The sequence below is a fragment of the Polypterus senegalus genome, chromosome 3 (genome assembly GCF_016835505.1).
Source record: "Polypterus senegalus isolate Bchr_013 chromosome 3, ASM1683550v1, whole genome shotgun sequence".
Taxonomy (NCBI): Eukaryota; Metazoa; Chordata; class Cladistia; order Polypteriformes; family Polypteridae; genus Polypterus; species Polypterus senegalus.
In genome coordinates this window covers 170,919,242-170,940,821 of record NC_053156.1, presented here as the reverse complement: position 1 = coordinate 170,940,821, position 21,580 = coordinate 170,919,242, and positions in this window count along the sequence as shown.

Below are 21,580 nucleotides of genomic sequence, written 5' to 3'. Positions count from 1 at the left end.
TCCACTTGTAAATCCATGCTGGCTGCTATTTAGAATATTATTTTCATTTAGGTCATTTTCAAATTTATTTCTTATTATTGTTTCCATATGCGGTGGGCTGGCGCCCTGCCCGGGGTTTGTTTCCTGCCTTGCGCCCTGAGTTGGCTGGGATTGGCTCCAGCAGACCCCCGTGACCCTGTAGTTAGGATATAGCGCGTTGGATAATGGATGGATGGATGTTTCCATAAGTTTACAAAGCACAGAAGTAAGACTATTTGGTCTGTAATTACTAGGATTTATTTTGTCTCCCTTCTTGAAGACTACAGTTACATGTGCAACTTTACAATCGTCAAGTTTTAATCCTTTTTGAAGTGCCTGCTGAAATATGCCTAAAAAGGGTTTATAGATGTACTTTTTCATTTCTTTGAGTACAATTGGTAAGATCCCATCAGGTCCAGGGGTTTTATTAGTCTTTAATGTATTGAGGGCTTGAAGCACAATAGTAAATATTCAACTGGGTTTCTCTCACATGTCCACTCTGTATGTATTTTGCACCTTCTTCCAGTTTAATTTGTCCAAAGGTTGAAAATGCTAATAACAATATGTGCAGAACTTGTTACATGTCCTGGGTTCATCCAAATATATGTATAAAACAAAATTCATTTTGTAAGGATAAATCAAAAATGTTTTAATAATTATTAAAAGCGATATATAATTTAAATACTAGATTAGATATGATTAAATTATGTCATGTGTGTGCCTAGCAATCCCTTTCCAGGCTCTGTTGAGGTAAGCGATACCACTCCAGGATGAAGGTGGGTACTGTCACTAACTTTATCTGCTCTTTTCACCCATAGTTTCAAGAAGACACTCAAGGAGGATGCCTACTCATGCAGACACCCTCACTCTCATGGACACAGGGCCACTTTTGAGTTGCTATTAAACCCAACCTGCATGTTGTTGGGGATGAGGAAGAAACACACAGCAATCAGAGCTGTCGCCACCTCTTCCACCCCAAATGCCATAAAAATGGGGGTCCCTGGTAGGTGACATCTAATATATGACTGTGCATTCAATGAGGACAGAGCTCCCTCCGACGGAACTGTTTTTGAGCAGTATCAGGCTCACAAGAGCCAAATTTGTCTGCTGTTTTTGTTTGTGCCAGTTAAACAGGGTTGCCTAACTGATGCCACAATACTCTTTTTCTTTTTTTGCATCCTGTGGTATGTTCTCCTGAGCCTCATGCATAACGCCATGTATAGAATTCACACTATAGCATGGCTCAAGCACAAAAGCGGAAAAGTTTATACGCACAAAAAATCCAGATGCATAAATCTGTGCGAACGCCAATTTCCACGTTCTTCTGCTACATAAATCCTGGTCAGTGTGAAAAGTAACGCACATGCACGCACCTGCTGTCCCGCCCCAACTCCTCCTAGAATTACGCCTCTTTGAATATGCAAATCAATATAAAAAGCCCTTAAGCTCCGCCTTCTGTGAAAAGACAGTGGCAAAAGCACGGGGGAAAATAGAAGAATTTCAGCGAATACCAAGTGGAGGCAAGGAAAAACATACAATTTGTCGGTTTAAAAAGTGGTATAAACAACAAAAGGAACTTGATCGAGTAACATAGGGTGTTGGAGAAACTTGAAAGCTCAAGTTCACAAAGTCATACAGTGTCCAAAATAAAAAAGAAGTTGTCAGATATCAAAGTTGCCATGAAAAGGCAAGTCGCAGCCCACCATCTGAGTGTCATATGAAAGCTTATTAGGGTACAGATAAAAGAAAAAAAAATAGGGACACAGTGAGAAAAAACCTTGAAATGTCAAGTTTAATCTCAAAATTTCCACTTTAATCATGTAGTTTATTTTGTCATTAAAGTAGAACATCATAAACTTCATCTTAAAATCGTTTAATTTACTAGTTTCTCAAATCCCATCGTAACTAAAGTAGCATGTTAAATGCTTTGTTATATATTTGATCTTCTATGTGTATGAATCACGGCGTGCTTCTGGGCTTTCTCCTTCTCCAACAGGACACAGAATCCATTACATTCATAATATTACAGCTCTCTGAATAATTAAAATACTGAGATGTATACGTGATATAATTTTTATGATGGTAGGAGTTAAAGCATGTTATTAAATATGGGAACACAGTGGCGCAGATGCTTGCTTTGCCGTGCGCGACCTTCAATAAAATAGTTTATTTTAGCAGCACTGTCTCTTTCAAACGTATTCCTGTCCTTCCTTTTCTTTCTGCAAATACCCAATTGCCACACAATCAGCTCTATAATAGACGTTAAGCCATCTGTAAGCTTAGAACGTTGATTCTTCAAAACTTTTAAGGAATGTTGAAATATCTTCGTAGTACATGTCTAGAAGAATACAGCGCGAGGCAGGAACAATCCATGAACAGAGCGCCAGCTCCTTGCTATTGCTGCGACATTGTATCCTCACATGTGTAATTATTAACAATATAGATTATTTAAATGAAGTTAAAGTTTTATCTGTATAATATAATAAACATATTTTGCTGCATTTCATCTTAAAAATGATATTGTCATCATATGTAAATACGCGCTTTATAAAGTGGCTCAGGTTGTTCAGTATTATAACTGCATTGCAAGTTTACAGTGAGGTGATTGTACTAATAAATACAAAGAGTTCTACAAGGAACTTGAAGGACTGATTGAGTGCGTTTATAGTTCTTAAGAATGAAACTGTTTCTGAACCACGAGGAAAGGCTCTCAAGTGTTTGCCGTATAAGAGCAGTTCAATAGGCAGCATGGCTGAGGCAGCGAGTGCTTGATGCTGTATCCCGATAATTCTTGTTCTGATCAGCTGCTGTAGATCTGTGATTCCCCACTCAGATACAGTGATACTCAGAGTGGTGCAGTGAGAGTAATATGGAAAAAGATGATGCGCTGTGGCAACTCCTAACGGGAGCAGCTGGAAGAAGAAAAAGAAGGTGCAGTGAGAGTAACAACGCTAAAGCAGCTATGATATTTTGAATACTTTGACTCTTCCCTGGACCATTATATTATTACAGGTTAATTACAGTCAGATGCCTTAAACTAATAAACAATATGTAGTTAGATTCAGTGTATATGATAAAGCCACATCAGGGATGTGAATCTAAAAAAGAAAGTGTAACCACACAGGAGCAGTAGCACTGCTTTGATGCTGAGTGCCGCCAGTTTGCAAAACCGAGCAGAGAACTTGCGTACTCCAGGGTTGGAGCTACCATGAAAATGTGCATGGCTTTACACCAAGTTAGGTTTTTTACATCGCAATTTGAGCATAGAAAACGTTCATATGCAGCATTTTTGTGTGTATGCACCGTGTCTTAGGAGTACAATGGCACAATAATTAAAATCACAGCGGAGAAAAGAGAAAGAAGATGCAGAGGGTGGTGAAGAAAGCAAAACATTTTACAGTTTTGTGCAATTGCTGACATACTTATTGCGGAATTTGTCTCATTGTGCCAAAACACAGGTGAAACAAGATGCAACACTTGCTGATAAACATCTTACTTCTATGTCATAATGAAACTCTGTAATCAAAACCTAACACTCCTTTTTCAAAATGGCATTTTTTTATAACAAACTAATTCACACATGAACCATCTGAATTACTCTTTCAAAGCAGCAACAATACACTGATGGACTTTATACAAAGCACTGCTGTCTTTAGAATTTTGAATACGTGTTTACTGTAATTTTCTCATACAGGTTCCAGTTCCAGTACAGTATGTCTACTCACATTTCAGTGAACACAAAAAAATAAAAGTGTTAGCTAATGTTTTTGCCAATGCAGATTTTTACAAAAAAAAAAAAACACAAAGAAAAGAAAAATAAAGTTCAGTGGCCTATGTAATATATTAGTGTAAACTCAAGAAACAAAAAATAACTACAGTAAAATTACTGCGCAGGTCAGGTCAAGTCAGGTTAGGGAGCATGCACTGCTACCAAAAAAAGCTTGGGATCCTGGTCGGCAACCCCTCAGGCAGACACACGGTCCAGCTCCCCATGGAAATGAGGAGATCAATAATGACAATCCTGTGAGCCAGATCACCTTTAGGGAATCACGCCACATGGCCATAGTGCAATAACTGATGCTCCCTCACAATGCAGGTAATATGCCTCATTTGGGACTTCATGAGCAACCACTTGTTCAACACAAAGTCAAACCAGTGGTAGCCAAGGTTTCCATCCATCCATCCATTATCCAACCCGCTATATCACGATAAGCAGTCCCGCAGGAGTCCAACCATAGAGCAAAACAGTTAGTACCAGGGCTCTGAAGACTTGGACCTTTGTCCTTTTGTAAAGATACCAGGAGCGCCACACACCCTTTACACTGACCTCATGACCCCCCCATGCTCTCCCAATCCATGTTCTGACTTTATAGGAAGAGTCACTAGAAACAGGAATGTCATTGCTAAGGTAAGTAAACTTCTTGACAAGGTAGACACTCTGTCTGCAGACAGACATACTGCTGATGGATGTGTCAAAGAGGTCTTTAAAGGCCTGGATCTTGGTTTTTATTCAGGACATTCGCAAGCCCAGACACTCAGACTATTCTCTTACTCTCTTAAGAGCCTCCATTGACTCTGTGAAGATCACAACATCAACAGCAAAGTCAAGATTAGTGAATCTTTCTTTACCAACAGATGCCCCACAGCCGCTGGACCCCACGACCTTGGAGGAGCAAGAATACACCCCTGACAAACCCCAGAATCAGGTAGGAAAAACATAGTGGTTCTGCCTCCATTCTGCACAGCACTCACAGTACCAGTGAACAAGCCAGCAATGATATTCAGCAACTTCATGGGGATCCCGCAAAGTGTTAGGATGTTTCACAGGGCAGCTCGATCAACAGAGTCAAATGCTTTACGAAAATCGACAAAGGCTACAAATTGGCTGATATTCGTATTTGTGCTCCATGAGAACCCTCAGTGCCAGGATGTGGTCAATGGTAGACTTCTTAGGCATAAAACCAGACTGCTCCAGTCGCTGGTAGGTGAACAAGTGATCACAGATCCTATTGAGAATGGCCCTAGCAAAGACCTTACCCAGCACCAAAAGCAGTGTTATCCCCTGTAGTTGCCGCAATCCAAGCAATCACACTTTCTTTTCCAGACAGAAACATTGCTTGCCGTAACGCCAGCCTAAATAAGTTCACCCCAGATACCACAGATCTCTGTTGCCTTCCCTACCTTCAGCTGGCTCAAAACACTGTGCAATCACACTGAGACTGGGTGGTTCACAGGTAATTGGAGGATCAGCCTCAAGAACTGCGAACCCAAAGGTATATAATATCCTAGCCAGAGGATCAGCTTTAAACAGTTGCTCAAAATAGCCAATTCAGTGGGTCAAAATTACAGCGTCATCCATAAGGACCATTCCATCACCTGCCCTGACTGTGAGGAACAGATTCGGAGGTGCGTAATGCTTCTCTTTCTATGTAAGCAGGACGTAGGTCACTAGACCATAGATGGTGTATCACCTTCTCACAAATAAAAAAAATATAGTATTAAACGGATTATAAGGGTTGTGTACAGTTTATCGATCTTGCCTTCTGTTAGGGTCTGGCTACATCACCTTATCCACATCACAAGCAACGTAATCCCTTGCTAGATAAAGGAGCACATATTACCTTGTGTGCTGTATCCAGCCATGGGCTGACCCCTCTGTAGTATCTCCACGTACCTCTTCTATTGCTTGCAGAAGAGCCAGCTGGGCATGTGGTTGGTGGTCATACACTTTCCAAAGCCAAGCCAAAAAGAGTTGGTGACACCTGGTTTAAGCTAGACTGAATTCAGTTTCATCAATGAACTTATGAGGCTGTGTAGCTGCATCAAAGTCCAGTACTATCTGTAACAGGAAATGCATGCACAGCATCGTGAATATGGTGTAACTCCAAACACAGGGCTACAATATCTACATTTTAACACAAATTTGGTCAGACACATTCAGTCAAAACTACAAGCTACAGATATACAGATGCCCCCACAGACAGCTCACCCCATGAATGTACTGCTTTAGTGCTTTGTCTGAATGCATCTATACCGGGGCAATAGGACACGATCTGCTGACATTAGTCTATTACAGTATAGTACAGTGACTCTTACTTGCAAATGTTCATATGAAGGTCCTTGACTCTAACACTGATCCTCTGAAATGGAACCCTGCACAGCTGCTTTGTTGTAAATTAGAGTTGAGATACAGATTGAGAGATATGCTGATATCATTGACATTATGAAATGTTGTGTAATCTGCAATGATTTGCTCTCATAGTTGATGTATGTTTGGCAACACTAGATTGACAATGGCCTGTTCCTTTTCACAGAAGAATACACATAGCCTTCCACCCTTAGGAGGTTGACTGGCTGTTTTGTAGGTAATACAAACATATGATGTCATTGGTTAGGTTCTTTTTTTAAATATTGTACTGTTATTCTGTACACAGTAAGATCAAAACTGTATTACATGTACTTCATAGCACTATACCTTTGTGTTGTTCACTGAGGAGCATAGACCTAATAATGTAGGATGCAGAATGATGTGCAACAATTACATACAGTTGTGCTTGAAAATTTGTGAACCCTTTAGAATTTTCTGTATTTCTGCATAAATATGACCTAAAACATCATCAGATTTTTACTCAAGTCCTAAAAGTAGATAAAGAGAAACCAGTTAAACAAATCAGACAAAAATAATATACTCGGTCATTTATTTATTGAGGAAAATGATAGAATATTCCAAAAATGTGAATGGGAAAAGTATGTGAACCTCTAGGATTTGTAGTTAGTTTGAAGGTGAAATTAGGGTCAGGCGTTTTCAATCAATGGGATGACAATCAGGTGTGAGTGGGAACCCTGTGTTACTTAAAGAACAAGGATCTATCAAAGTCTGCTCTTCACAACACGTTTGTGGAAGTGTATCATGGCACGAACAAAGGAAATTTCTGAGGACCTCCGAAAAAGAGCTGTTGATACTCATAAGGCTGGAAAAGGTTACAAAACCATCTCTAAATAGTTTGGACTTACACTCACCCCGCAGATGGCGCCTAAACCCGCTTCTATTAGCTGACGAGAATTGTACTGAATTTATATCCAAACAAATCAAATTTTTTCTAGAGACAAATACATCCCCCGAGATCTCTGCAGGAATACTCTGGGAAACTCTTAAGGCCTTCTTAAGATGACAGATTATATCATATCTTTCCCACAGAAATAAATCCGAAGCCAAGAAAGTAGCAGAGATAAAAAGCGAAATTACTAAAATAGATGAAGAACACGCCAGACTACCAAGCGAGACTCTACATAGGAGGAGGCAGGCTCTACATTCAGAATTAAACCTCTTGACAACTAAAGAAACTGAACAACTAATTTACAAATCCAGACATCATTACTATGAACATGGAGAGAAAGCTAATAAGCTTTTAGCTTAACAAATTCACAAGCAAGATGTACGCAACGCAATCTCGGTAATCACTAACACGAACGGAGATAAAATCATCGAACACAAAAATATAATGCACACTTTCAGAGACTACTATAAATCCCTATATACTACTGAGTTTAAAGAAGACAATATACAATCTAATGCATTTCTGGATACATTACAGATACCACAAATAGACGCTTTTAGTGTGGAGGAACTTGATAAACCTCTGGCATTATCAGAATTACTAGATGCTATAAAGTCACTCCAAGGTGGAAAAGCAGCAGGCCCTGACGGGTACCCTGCAGAGTTTTACAAGAAATTCTCCGCTCAGCTATCTCCCCTCCTATTAGCAACATTTACAAAAGCCAGAGATAACCAATTTCTTCCACAAACCTTTCGCCAAGCACTAATCACTGTCTTTCCAAAACAAAATAAGGACTTATTACAATGTGCATCATACTGACCAATTTCACTTCTGAATAACGACGGTAAAATACTTATTCTGCTAAACTGGAAGAACCCAAACTCTCCTCTTTTAAGTCAGTGGGAAACCGATGTGTTATATTATTTGAAATTGGAAAAAATCAAATACTCAGTTAGAGGATCCGTGCAGATTTTTTTCAAAACATGGCAGGATCTAATCGGTAATATTTTAAAATAAGTTTATAAAGCACATTTATTAATTTAGGTATGTTTACAAGCCTTAAATTTTGGCTTGCTCTCTCTCTCAGGGGTGGGGATTGATCTGTTCTTAACTCAATTCTTCTTTTTGTAAAAACTTGATTGCTTTGTATGGATTGTAATAAAATTAATAAATAAATAAATAGTTTGGACTCCAGCAATCCACAGTCAGACAGATTGTGTACAAATGAAGGAAATTCAAGACCACTGTTATCCTCCCAAGGAGTGGTCAACCAACAAAGATCACTTCAAGAGCAAGGCGTGTAATAGTTGGCGAGGTCACGAAGGACCACAAGGTAACTCTCTCACATTGGCTAATGTTCATGAGTCCACCATCAGGAGAACACTGAACAACAATGGTGTGCATGGCAGGGTTGCAAGGAGAAGCCACTGCTCTCCAAAATAAAACATTGCTGCTCGTCTGCAGTTTGCTAAAAATCACATGGACAAACCAGAAGGCTATTGGAATAATGTTTTGTGGACAGATGAGACCAAAATAGAACTTTTTGGTTTAAATGAAAATTGTTATGTTTGGAGAAACATAAGAACCTTATCCCATCTGTGAAACATGGTGGTGGTAGTATCATGGTTTGGGCCTGTTTTGCTACATCTGGGCCAGGACAGCTTGCCTTCATTGATGGAACAATGAATTCTGAATTATATCAGAGAATTCTAAAGGAAAATGTCAGGACATCTGTCCATGAACTGATTCTCAAGAGAAGGTTGGTCATGCAGCAAGACAACGAACCTAAGCACAGAAGTTGTTCTACCAAAGAATGGTTAAAGAAGGATAAAGTCAATGTTTTGGAATGGCCAAGTCAAAGTCCTGACCTTAATCCAATCGAAATGTTGTGGAAGGACCTAAAGCGAGCAGTTAATGTGAGGAAACCCGCCCACATCCCAGAGTCGAAGCTGTTCTGTACGGAGGAATGGGCTAAAATTCTTTATTCTATTTATGCAGAAATATAGACAATTCTAAAAGGTTCACAAACTTTCAAGCACAACTGTTAAAGTCAGTTTGCAAAGTTCTCACAAAAGAAGTGAGCTTATCTGAGGTCTGTTTGTAGTGCTAAGACTCAGACTGATTGGGGTTCAATTACTGTTACATTTTTTTCTGGTGTGTTGCCAATTTCTAAACAAAGTGCAAAGCAGAAAATGCATTTGTGCTGTTGGTGCCTTTGTTTCAGGCATGGTTACAAAGGTTACAGTTTTAATGCATCTGCTCTGAGCATTCACTTTCAATGTGTCAGCAATGAAAAAAAAATGTAAATGAAAAACTGTAAATGTTAACAGCAACTGTATTTGAAAATGTCATCAACCATAGCATGAACATGCAAGAAGCCAGGCAGAGTATTCAGCCATATTCAGAATTTGTATCATGATAGCCAAAATAATATCAGACCATTCTGATACTGTATGATATGCTAAACCACATAGGTGGGATTTTTTTTTTGTGTTTGTGTTCTTGATGTTTGTACAGTAGTGTGAACAGTATTTAGTTTATCAATGCTTTGGGAAAACAGGTTAAGAAAATGGATAGACCGATTAGTGAATATATGAAATTATACTGTATATCATACAACTAGCTGTAGTATATTTTATATTCTAATGAATATTTCATTTTGATGCAATGCTTTTGTTTTTTTTGCAACATAGCGTCTAATTAGTGTTCACTGTGAATTACATATTTTGTTCTGAGTGTGTGTGTCATTTTGACCGATTTATTTGTATAAATGTATATATTGAAAACATTTGAAAGGAGATTAAAACATTTCTAAAGCATACAAGAATAAGCATAAACGAATAAATACTGTATACTGCATTATAATAGTCAGCAAATGTCTTGTTAAAAATATATGAGCTTGACATTGATGTAAATAATTGTATTTAATTTTACCACATAACATTGATTTCAAAAAACTTTTTAAATTTAAATATGAGCATTGACCTAAGCTGTATTATTTAAAAGTTTAATACCTAAAGACAAGATAGAAATAAACTTGAAAAAAGTTTAATGTTCTCTGTGACTTACATTTATGGAAATCTTCTAAGTCTGAAGTGCAAAATGTCATTTGTTTATACGGTAATAACATGAAGAATCAGTAAGGTGAAAGCAGCTCCTGAACTACTGTACACAAAGTACTAGTGGAATAAAGCAGTTTTTTTTATCATTGTATTGGAAGAAAATAACATTCCACACAATCAAGTCAAACATAGCATAACAGAATTCAACCCCCATGTGAACAGGAGAGCCAACAACAAGAGCAAATCTTTAAAAACAACAAAGTAGAGAGAAAATCCTTTTCCCTGATATAAATGTTTATTCTAAAATTCTATCAATTAGATCTTACCATATTTTTAAAAAATTCACAATATAAAATTCTTTCCAATTGCAAATAGTATAGGATATTAGTTACCTCTGACTTATAACAGGTGGGCTGGGATTCTTCCAGTTAAGCACTATGAATCTACATGCTTGTAGTGTGGTACAGGCAATTACAATCAAGTTGTCCTTCTTCACTTTAAGGCCATCTGGGAGTACACCAAGCACAACTATTAATGGGTTTGGAGTGATTGTGATACCAAGGCTGTCTAATAGGCATTCAAAGTTTTCTGAAGTTAATTTGGTGCACGCCCAAAACATATGGGCCAGTAAGGCTGGAGCTAGATTGCAGCATTTGCAGGCTGGATCTTGCCCTGGATACATTTTAGACAATTTTAAATGAGATAAATGTGATCAATGAAAGATTTTAAGTTGAATGATTGAATGCTTTGTGCATATGGAGCTAGAGTGTATTCTATGCATGGCTGCCTGCATCTTTAAGACTGATCAGTACAGTATTTCTTGTGGAATATATTGTAAATGGGTGGAAGGTATAGAAAATTGGTTCTTTCTAACAAATTTTCTGATTTGAAAATAGTGGAAAAATTGCTTTGCTGTAAAAAACATTATGTATATACAGTTCTCTGTGTTTTAATGTGGGTAATTTCCATCCATCCATTATCCAACCCGCTATATCCTAACTGCAGGGTCACGGGGGTCTGCTGGAGCCAGTCCCAGCCAACAAACCCCAGGCAGTGTGGCAGCCCACCACAGGGCACACACACCAAGCACAATTTAGGATCGCCAATGCACCTAACCTGCATGTCTTTGGACTGTGGGAAGAAACTGGAGCACTCAGAGGAAACTCACGTAGACACGGGAGAAAACACAAACTCCACATAGGGAGGACCCAGGAAGTGAACCCAGGTCTTCTAACTGCGAGGCAGCAGCGCTACCGCTGCGCCACCCCTGGGAAATTTCCCAAAGATTAAATACTGTGTAGGATTGAGAGGATTGAAAAATGTGATTATTATGTAGAGAAGCAACAGATAAACGCTTCTCTGCCCTGAAGTGCTTCCTGTATTCCTGCATATATTATAATATTATGTACTTACGGAGGCACAAAGCAAGGTATATAAAGAAGTATAGCAAGATTTTATTTATTTTGCAGACCAGGCTTGGCAAATCAATTTGTGTCAGTTTCCAGGTCTTAATAGCTTGTATATTTGCCGCCCAGTAGTAAAATTGTAAGTTAGGTACTGCCATGCCACCTTCTGCTTTATGACTTTTTAGAGTCACCTTTTGAATGTGTGTACATATCAAATTCCAGATAAATTAAGTTATAATTGAGTCTAAGTTCTTAAGGAATGATTTGTCAATGTATATGGGGATGCTTTGAAATAGATAAAGAAGCTTGGGAAGGATATTCATCTTGGCAATATTGATTCTCCTTGCTAATGTGAGAGGAGGGTAGAGCATCTATTCACATCACATCTTCTTTGATTTTTTTTTCCAGAATCATCAGGCACAAGGCAGAAACTTAGCCTGAGGGGGACACCAATCCATTGAAAGCATGCACCTTCAAACATACCAGGCCAGTTTAGAGTCACTGCCTAACCTAACACACAACTTTTTGAAATGCAGGAGAAAACCTTGAGCATTCAGACTCGGTGAAGTCCTACACAAGCAACTGCAATGTGCCTTTACATAAAAGTTTTTTGCCTGCTTTCCAAATCTGGCACTTGGATGGGTTTTGTTTCGAAGCTGATGGTGACAAACATTACCTCTAATTGGTTGAATTAACACTTAACGGATACCTCAAACATTTTAAACACATAATATGAAACTGCAGAGGTTGATGGATACAGTAGAATATTAAAGACATCAACATTTACGTTACAAACAAAAAATGAAAGACAAAATGGAACTGTTTGATTTGCTCCTTTAATATAGCAGAAGCACAGCTTCTGCATCACCCTGATAATCCAATTGCAGTATTTATATATATAGATTGGTGGCATTCCCATTCAGACTTAGGCTGTTGTACAAGTTGTCAGTTTTCACAGTAGCAAAACTAATACAACAAACATATATTGTATATTGGTATAAGGCATGATTTCTGAGCCTTCTGTCAAATTTTCTCATTATTGCAGCTTGAGGCCTATTTTGATGGTATCATAGAAATGTGGGCTTTTTTATTTGGTAGACATCACTGCCAACATGCAGCCTATTACCTTTTGTCAGCTTGCCTTTTTTATAATTAATCCCATATCAAAATAACAGCATGTGAACACAAATCAGTATACTTCACATATATAAAATGAATAATATGTTTATGACTGCGTATATATCCAAAAAAAAGTAATGAATTAACAGATATAAATAGCATTAATATATTACTGTTAGAAACAGAATTAATTACTTCAACAGAATAGGATTTTTTTCATTAAGAGTGTCAGATATAAGCCACCAAAACATCAGATTAATCAAAACATGAAGAGGAAACTGTAGCCAAAAGTGCTAACAAGTATTTAGTGTTTAGAATCAACATCAAGTCAAGTCTTTAGTCAAATATGTAGATATTTTATATATTATAAAATATCTATTCAATATATTATTGAATTCTAATAATAAGCTGTACCTCATTTATTTTAAGTTCAAACAAGAAGCATATGCAGCCTCCATCTTTATTTGCTACTTGATGTCACACAGTGACACATGCGTCAGGCAATGGCAACTTTTTGCCTAATGACAATCACGAAAATGCAAAAGTGAATGACAAGTATCAAAAACTACCTTTCAAACTAATTAAAATAATATCTTAGTCACATTGCAGCAAAGACACAAGCAATAACATCCAAATATGGTGAAATTTTCTAGACTCTGACCATTTTAAACAAAAATGTGTGAATGATGGCCTCTTTCATTTTGTATGTGGTGGCTTGGTGGCTTAGTGGTTAGAGTTGCTGCTGCATGTATTCACATGTTCCGTGCAGGGTGTAAATGTTTTCCACATTCACAATTGCTTTTACAGTATGTTAGCTTCATTTGTGACTCCAGTTTTCGCAACGCTGTTTGGACTAACCAAACAGTCTAAAAGTCTCAAGCTGTCTCTGCAGAAGTATACAGATCTACCAGGCTTTCACCTGATAAAAGTGGTGCAATATATTAACATAACGTAAGCAGACAAATCAAAACCGATATTATAACACAGATGCACATCCAAAGTCACTGCAGTTATCCACTGAACTTTTGTCTTCACTTTAGGGGTAGAGTAATTCTTAAATGGAGGAAGGAATGCTGGGTAACGACTCTCAGTAATTTGAAGAAAGAGATTTCTTTACTAGTATCTGATCATGTTGCTGGTTGCACTAAGCTTATTATATGATGACATTCATAGTCAGGCAGCAAAATCAAGTGTTTTTCATATAGGACTCCTTGTTGAATTGATGCAAGTAGACCTGGCTTCTCTATGAATTAAAGCAAGGCTGAATGATCACAACCATTGCCTCTGAGTCACCTAGTCAGCTCTAAAAACAAGACATACCATATAAAACAAAAAGCACATGCAAGACTGGAGATGGAAGATGGAAGCCTGTTTATATATTGTAGTTGAAATAAAATCATTTAATTTTAATTTTCAGCTTAGACATTTATTATATAAAACGCCTTGTTACACTTCAACAAAATACTATATGTGAGTTGTGTGTAAAGACATTTCAAGATATCTTTAAATCATTTTGATATATCTTTAAATAATTTAAAGACATTTCTGAATGATAATTTGGCTCGCCATGCACTTGGTCATGTAGTATGCTTTTATGTTCAATTAAATCTGAACTCTCAGAATGTAGTCTTGTCTATGTGGGGATAGATGAGTATGTCTCTCCATTCCCCCAACTGATTATCTATTACAATTTATCAGAGCAGAGTCTTTTTATAAAAAATCTGGTTGCTTTGCAGTTTCTTATCACCAAGCAATTAATTGACTTTATTCCGGTTACATCTTTAGGAGTTATTTAATTGGGTTGATCATCACTGTTTATGATTTATGTGCTACTCATAAAGAAAGAGCAGCAATGTTTATGTCCTTTGACATCTCATTTGTTAGATTTGGTTGTGTTACACAGTAAACTGACAAATGAAATTTCTACATAAGTGATAGCAGGTTTATTTTAAAAATGTTTGCTCTTGCATCCATGTTCCGAGTCCTCTTAGTCCAGTTCAGAGTTGCAGAGTGCTAAATTCTGCCTTGATAGCATTGGAGAAAAATGCATGTAGACATGGAGAAATTATACTGTATACATATCAGTTAGGTTCCTGGTAAATCTGTTCAACACAGAGTCCTTTTGCCTTTAGCTAACTGGTGTTCAGGGCCGTCTTGCGGTGGACATTAATGAATTGTTGCCTAAGGGGCAATATATGATGACCTACCAGCACTGGGTCTGTTCCTATTGATGATACATTCATTCTTAAAATTCAGTTCTAATTACATAAAAGATAATGTAAATAAAATAGCTATGGTAGTAAGTGTAAACATAGGATGCTGAGATGAGGGCAGAATATAAGAGTCAGTAAAAGCAAATTGCAACAATTGACAGAATTGTCTTCAAAACACAATGAACACAGCCATTTCAGCAGCTACCTTTATGCTTACATAATTCTTGTTATGACTTGATTTAAAACTTAGAACATCTGTAACACTAGAAGCCAGATCTTTCAATAATTTAAAGGCCATAGTGATTAAGATTTTGCAGCCCACTATACTTTTATCTGGGAAACCTTAAGAAAATCAGTATCTGAATATCAGTATTACTGTTAACATACTCAATATTTTTTATAAAATCTTCAAGAATTTAATCATATGTCGAAATTAAGCCTTTCAAGCTGTGAAGTGATGCCCATTGCTAAGAGGTTGCTAATGACAATGGCACTAAGTTGGCACATGTTAGGGCTCTAAGAGAGAGAGAGAAAGAGAACCACATTAACAACTGGAGAGGTCCTGCATGTGTCAGTATGGGAAAGCAGGATCTTTTACTTGTTGGTAAGCCTTGTCAGTGTGCATATAAAAAAGTAATAGAAGGTGCACCACTCCAGGAGTGAGAGTAAGATGCAGCCAGGTTTAATTTAGGGCATTGCAGGTGCCAGTATTGCCAGACCCACTCTTCATAGAGGAAACAAGGCCACAAGATGTTGGCAGGAAGTCATAACACTTTCTGATTAATAAAGAGCAAGGCATTTTTCCAACTGGGATTATGTTGCCCTTTTAAAGGTGAGTGCTGGCAGCAAGCCTGCTAGAAACTGTTAAGCTGACAGGTGGCAGCACACAGTTCCAGATAGTAATGACTGGTACCGTGTAGTCTGCATCCAGTGGGAAACGCATGCTCCCCAGGGAATATTTTTATTAGAGGCTGCAGCTTTTACTAACCAAAAGTCTCTCTCTCTCTTTCTTTATACTTATATATATATACCCGCGCTTTGCAACGGAGTAGTGTGTTAAAGAATTAATGAAAAAACAAAGGAAACATTTTAAAAATAACGTAACATGATTGTCAATGTAATTGTTTTGTCACTGTTACGAGTGTTGCTGTTATATATGTATATATATATATATATATATATATATATATATATATATATATATATATATATATATATACTCAGCAAAAAGAAACGTCCTCTGACTTTCAACTGTTTTACTTTCAGTAAACTTAATGTGTAAATATTTGTATGAACACTAAAAGAGTCAACACCATAAGACATAAACTAAAAATGTTTCACAATGTGTCCCTAAATGAAGGGAGGCTCAAAATCAAAAGTACCAGTCAGTATCTGGTGTGGCCACCAGCTGCTTAAAGTACTGCAGTGCATCTCCTCCTCATGGACTGGACCAGATTTGTCAGTTCTTGCTGTGAGATGTTACCCCACTCTTTCACCAAGGCACCTGCAAGTTCCTGGACATTTCTGGGGGGAATGGCCCTAGCCCTCACCCTGCGATCCAACAGGTCCCAGACGTGCTCAATTCCTTTGACGATAAACACGAATCCGTCCATCACCCCTGGTGAGACAAAACCGTGACTCAACAGTGCAGAGCACTTTTTGCCACTCCTGTCTGGTCCAGCGAAGGTGGGTTTGTGCCCATAGGCGGCGTTGTTGCTGGTGATGTCTGGTAAGGACCTGCTTTACAACAGGCCTACAAGCCCTCAGTCCAGCCTCTCTCAGCCTATTGCAGACAGTCTGAGCACTGATGGAGGGATTGTGTGTTCCTAGTGTGACTCGGGCAGTTGTTGTGGCCATCCTGTACCTGTCACGCAGGTGTGATATTCGGATGTACCGATCCTGTGCAGGTGTTGTTACATGTGGTCTTCCACTGCGAAGATGATCAGCTGTCCTTCCTCTCTCCCTGTAGCGCTGTCTTAGGCGTCTCACAGTGCAGACATGGCAATTTATTGCCCTAGCCATATCAGCAGTCCTCATGCCTCCCTGCAGCATGCCTAATGCACATTCACGCAGATGAGCAGGGACCCTGGGCATCTTTCTTTGGGTGTTTTTCACAGTCGGTAGACAAGTCTCTTTAGTGTCCTGCGTTTTTAGAACTGTGACCTTAAATGCCTACTTTTCTGTAAGCTGTTAAGGTCTAAACGACCATTCCACAGGTGCATGTTAATTAATTGATTATGGTTAATTGAACATGCATGGAAAACATTGTTTAAACCCATTACAATGAAGATCTGTAAAGTTATTTGGATTTTTAAAACATTATTGTTGAAATACACAGTCCTGAAAAAGGGACGTTTCTTTTTTTGCTGAGTATATATATATATATATATACACACACACACACACACACATATAAACACATATATACACATATACATGCATACTGTATCTACATATATACATATACACATACATATACATACATACATCTATATATATACACACATACATACACACACATACATATATATATACATACACACACATATATAAACATATATACATATACATATATACATACATATATATGGTTGAAATAGTTTTTACTATCAAATAATGCAAAAGAGTACGCCACACGTGTTTCACCCTAATTCTGGGCTCATCAGGCATACACACTCACTGCACTCCCTCTCGGGAATCGAACCTCGGGCGTCAGTGTCAGACAAGAAGCCTCTTAAGTTGCGCCATGGCTTGTGGTTCGTTTATTTGACAGTATGTAGATCAGGGTAATTACATTCAAGGCATTCGTAGTCTGAATCACAATCTGACTGTATGGGTGGTTACCTACCAGGTAACAGTTGTGGTTGGTCAGCAAGTCGGCTAACATCTGCCACGATCCCCTGTTTCAGTTGTGAGAAGCAGATCATAGAATGGTTGAAATAGTTTTTACTGTTAAATAATGGAAAAGAGTATGCCACATGTGTTTCGCCCTAATTCTGGGCTCATCAGGCGTACACACTCACTGCACTCCCTCTCGGGAATCGAACCTCGGGTGTCAGTGTCAGACGAGAAGCCTCTTAAGTTGCGCCATGGCTTGTGGTTCGTTTATTTGACATAATGTAGATTGGGGTAATTACATTCAAGGCATTCGTAGTCTGAATCACAATCTGACTGTATGGGTGGTTACCTACCAGGTAACAGTTGTGGTTGGTCAGCAAGTCGGCTAACATCTGCCACGGTGCCTTCTTTCAGTTGCGAGAAGCAGATCATAGAATGGTTGAAATAGTTTTTACTGTCAAATAATGCAAAAGAGTACGCGACACGTGTTTCACCCTAATTCTGGGCTCATCAGGCATACACACTCACTGCACTCCCTCTCAGGAATTGAACCTCGGGCGTCAGCGGTGAAGCCTCTTAAGTTGCGCCACAGTGTGTGGATCGTTTATTTGATAGTATGTAGATCAGGGTAATTATATTCAAGGCATTCATAGTCTGAATCACAATCTGACTGTATGGGTGGTTACCTACCAGGTAACGCTTGTGGTTGGTCAGCAAGTCAGCTAACGCCACGGCGTGTGGCACACTGCATGCACGTTTTTTTTTTACATTGTCTTCCTTTAGCTGGACATTGAATTTTTCCACCGTGTGCTTTATTTCCGCAGTAGCTGCACTTATGAATATGCTTGTATGCGTCACTCGCTTCATATTCTTTTCCTGCCTTCTCAATTGTGTAATGCTTTTTTGTTCAGCGCTCTTTGGAGCTCTTGCTTTTTGTCTGCGTACTACGTTCACAGTCAGTTCACGTGAGCCGCTTGGAGCACATGCATCGAAGGTTCTCAGCTGTGCTTGCACTATTTCGTGCGATGTCCACGGCTTTATTTAATGTTAGCTAAAACCCCGGCACTTAAAAGTTTATCTCGCAGTTTTGCTGAGTTTGTGCCAAACACCACCCTGACCATCTCATCTTCGTCTGAATATTTAGCGGAAGAGTGTTTCTATTGGATTGCCGCTGACAGACAGCCGTATATGGGCAGGCACTCAATTACGTGGGAGGCGTGACGATGAGGGACGCAACTCCGCCCCACACAGCAAACCGAGCTGCAGGCTATGGCAGTATATATGTACATAAGTAGGTTCCAGTTATGACCGTTATGCGTAGAATTTCGAAATGAAAACTGCTTAACTTTTGTAAGTAAGCTGTAAGGAATGAGCCTGCCAAATTTCAGCCTTCTACCTACACGGGAAGTTGGAGAATTAGTGATGAGTGAGTCAGTGAGTGAGTGAGTCAGTCAGTGAGGGCTTTGCTTTTTATTAGTATAGATTATATGCACAGCTTTAAGGCCTCTCCACCACTCCAAGGGTTGGTACATCCCTCTGCAGATCAGATGATTGACAGCTTTACCACCATTGACATCCAACTGAACTTGCCTCTTCTATCTTAGTTCAGTTCATTTTGGCAACTCAGCCTGAAAAAATGTCTGGACGTTTATTGTGGATTTTCTTGCATTTTTTTTTTTGCATCTAGTTATACAGTGTCACCAGGGTGGTGCTGTTAGTCTTTATAGTTGTTTATACTGGTCTCTTTATATTACAAAATAGTATGTCCTTCCCTAGTGGTACAGTCGTGATTCTAAGATGAAGAAAGAAGAAAACACTAAAGAAAGGATACACTTAGCTTCTTTTAATATCGGTTAGACACTTACAATAATACAATTTTTGAAGGAGAGCTATTGGCGATAGCTCATAGTTCCTGAAGTTTGCTCTGACCTTCTTGAAGAGGATGTGGGAGACACATTTCTAGGTATGGGCTGAAGCAATGTCTTTCATCCGTCTGTAGGTGAGCTGTAATGTCCATTGCAGTCAGGCCTTTATACTTTTATCCAGGTCTTTGTTCCCAAAATAAGAACATGCATTTGCCAAACTTGGGATACAATCTTTTGCTGGCATAAGGTAAATGGAAATAGCACACAATAACTGTTAGCCATAAACTGACCATCAGACAATGGGACACACCTAATCTCTTTTAATAACCGGCTGGAATTGTCTTCACTTGTCTCTTGCAATTTTTCTGTCAGGTTGCTTACATGGCAGTAATGTTTCTCACTATTAGCTGGTATGCATAGTTTAAGATATTTTCAATTCTTGACCTTAGTTTTGAGTAAAACCATGTATTATGGGATAAATCTCACAGATCACTGTGACACATTTAAAATCTTTGGCCACATTGCCTTTTTAAAGTAAGCTGCAAGAAAGCTACCTGAGAGCCTGACTTTTAAAGAAACTAGATAAATAAATAGGTAAATTAAACTAGATAGAATTCTAACCTTATGTTACCTCTAGCAAAATTAGTCCCACTCCAGACCCTTGGAGACAGTTAAACAAGAGGGTTAAAGATACCTGTCAAATCAAGCCTCTCATATCTGGGGGGTTTAGGGCAAAGACTAATTGGTTTGAAAAATTCAGGCTTGAAAAAGAGACATAGTTAGAGACAGGAACAAGACAAGAAGAGTTTGGTGGTACATTTCACGCGAACAGATTGATGAGCCACAAGCCTTGGTAGAGAAGAGTTTAAATGAAGTCTAGTCAGGTTCAGAGAAGCAGCAAAGTTATGTTTCTATAATGTTTATATGTACTTTCTTTGTTCTCTTGTGTTTACCTTTCCATAAATGGTTAACTCTAAATAAACACATAAATATTGCAAAATGTCTGAGTTAATCTGGGCATGAAAAGTCACTACAAGAAATACTCTTTTTGTTTTCAAGGGCTCAGGATAAAATAATCATCACTAAGTGTCTCCTTTACTCATTTTGTCCATAAGGGAGATTTGCCTCAGAATGAATTTCATAATTTTCTATACAAATTCTTTAAGTGTTGAACAGCCTATTATATTAGAAGGAGAAATCAAACTCTGATTAAGAAATTTGCTGATTTAACATCCAGCTTTCCACTTACAAGCACTGACCCCAAAACCCTTATTTTACACAAATAGGAATAAAAATAAGGCAGTTGATAAATTATAAGAAAGAGAAAAAGCTGAGCTCTCTAAATGTTGTAGTTAATACTCATCTATATGGTAGGTTTTATTGCTCTTGACTTGACAAACCTCAGACCAGCACATGAGTTTTTTCATTCCTTAAATGTAGAATGCAACTAGTGAAACAGATTAGACCAGTAATATCTTTTGCAACAGAATTTTTACTTTCAATAATGCAGTGCTATTCTTAGTAAAGTCTATTTCACCAAATCCTGAATAAAAATTTATATATCTTGAAATGTACAATTTAACAGAAGGCCAATATCACTTTTCACACGTTAGGCCTCTTAGTCTTGTAGCATTTTAAAATCTTTAACTCATCTGCACTTAAGGTGTGATGTGGCTTTTTACACTCAGACATCCTCTCGCGTTTGAAAATGGCAAATCATGAATTGCTAGTTGTGTGTGTGTAAGCCTATTTTGGTTTTTTTTTGAGTCATATGCAAAAATTAGTTAAGAGATTGACATGATCCTAATAAACTAAATAAACTGCAAATCCTAATATTCTGCACATACAGGTTGAAAATGTCATGCTTTTTAAAACCTAAATTGATATGTCAAGCAAATGCTTTTGTTACAGCATAATATTAGATATAATGTAACCATGTTGTACTGAAAATAAGTTTGTTCACATATACAGGAAACTAAACGTTTCCATTACTGCAAATTA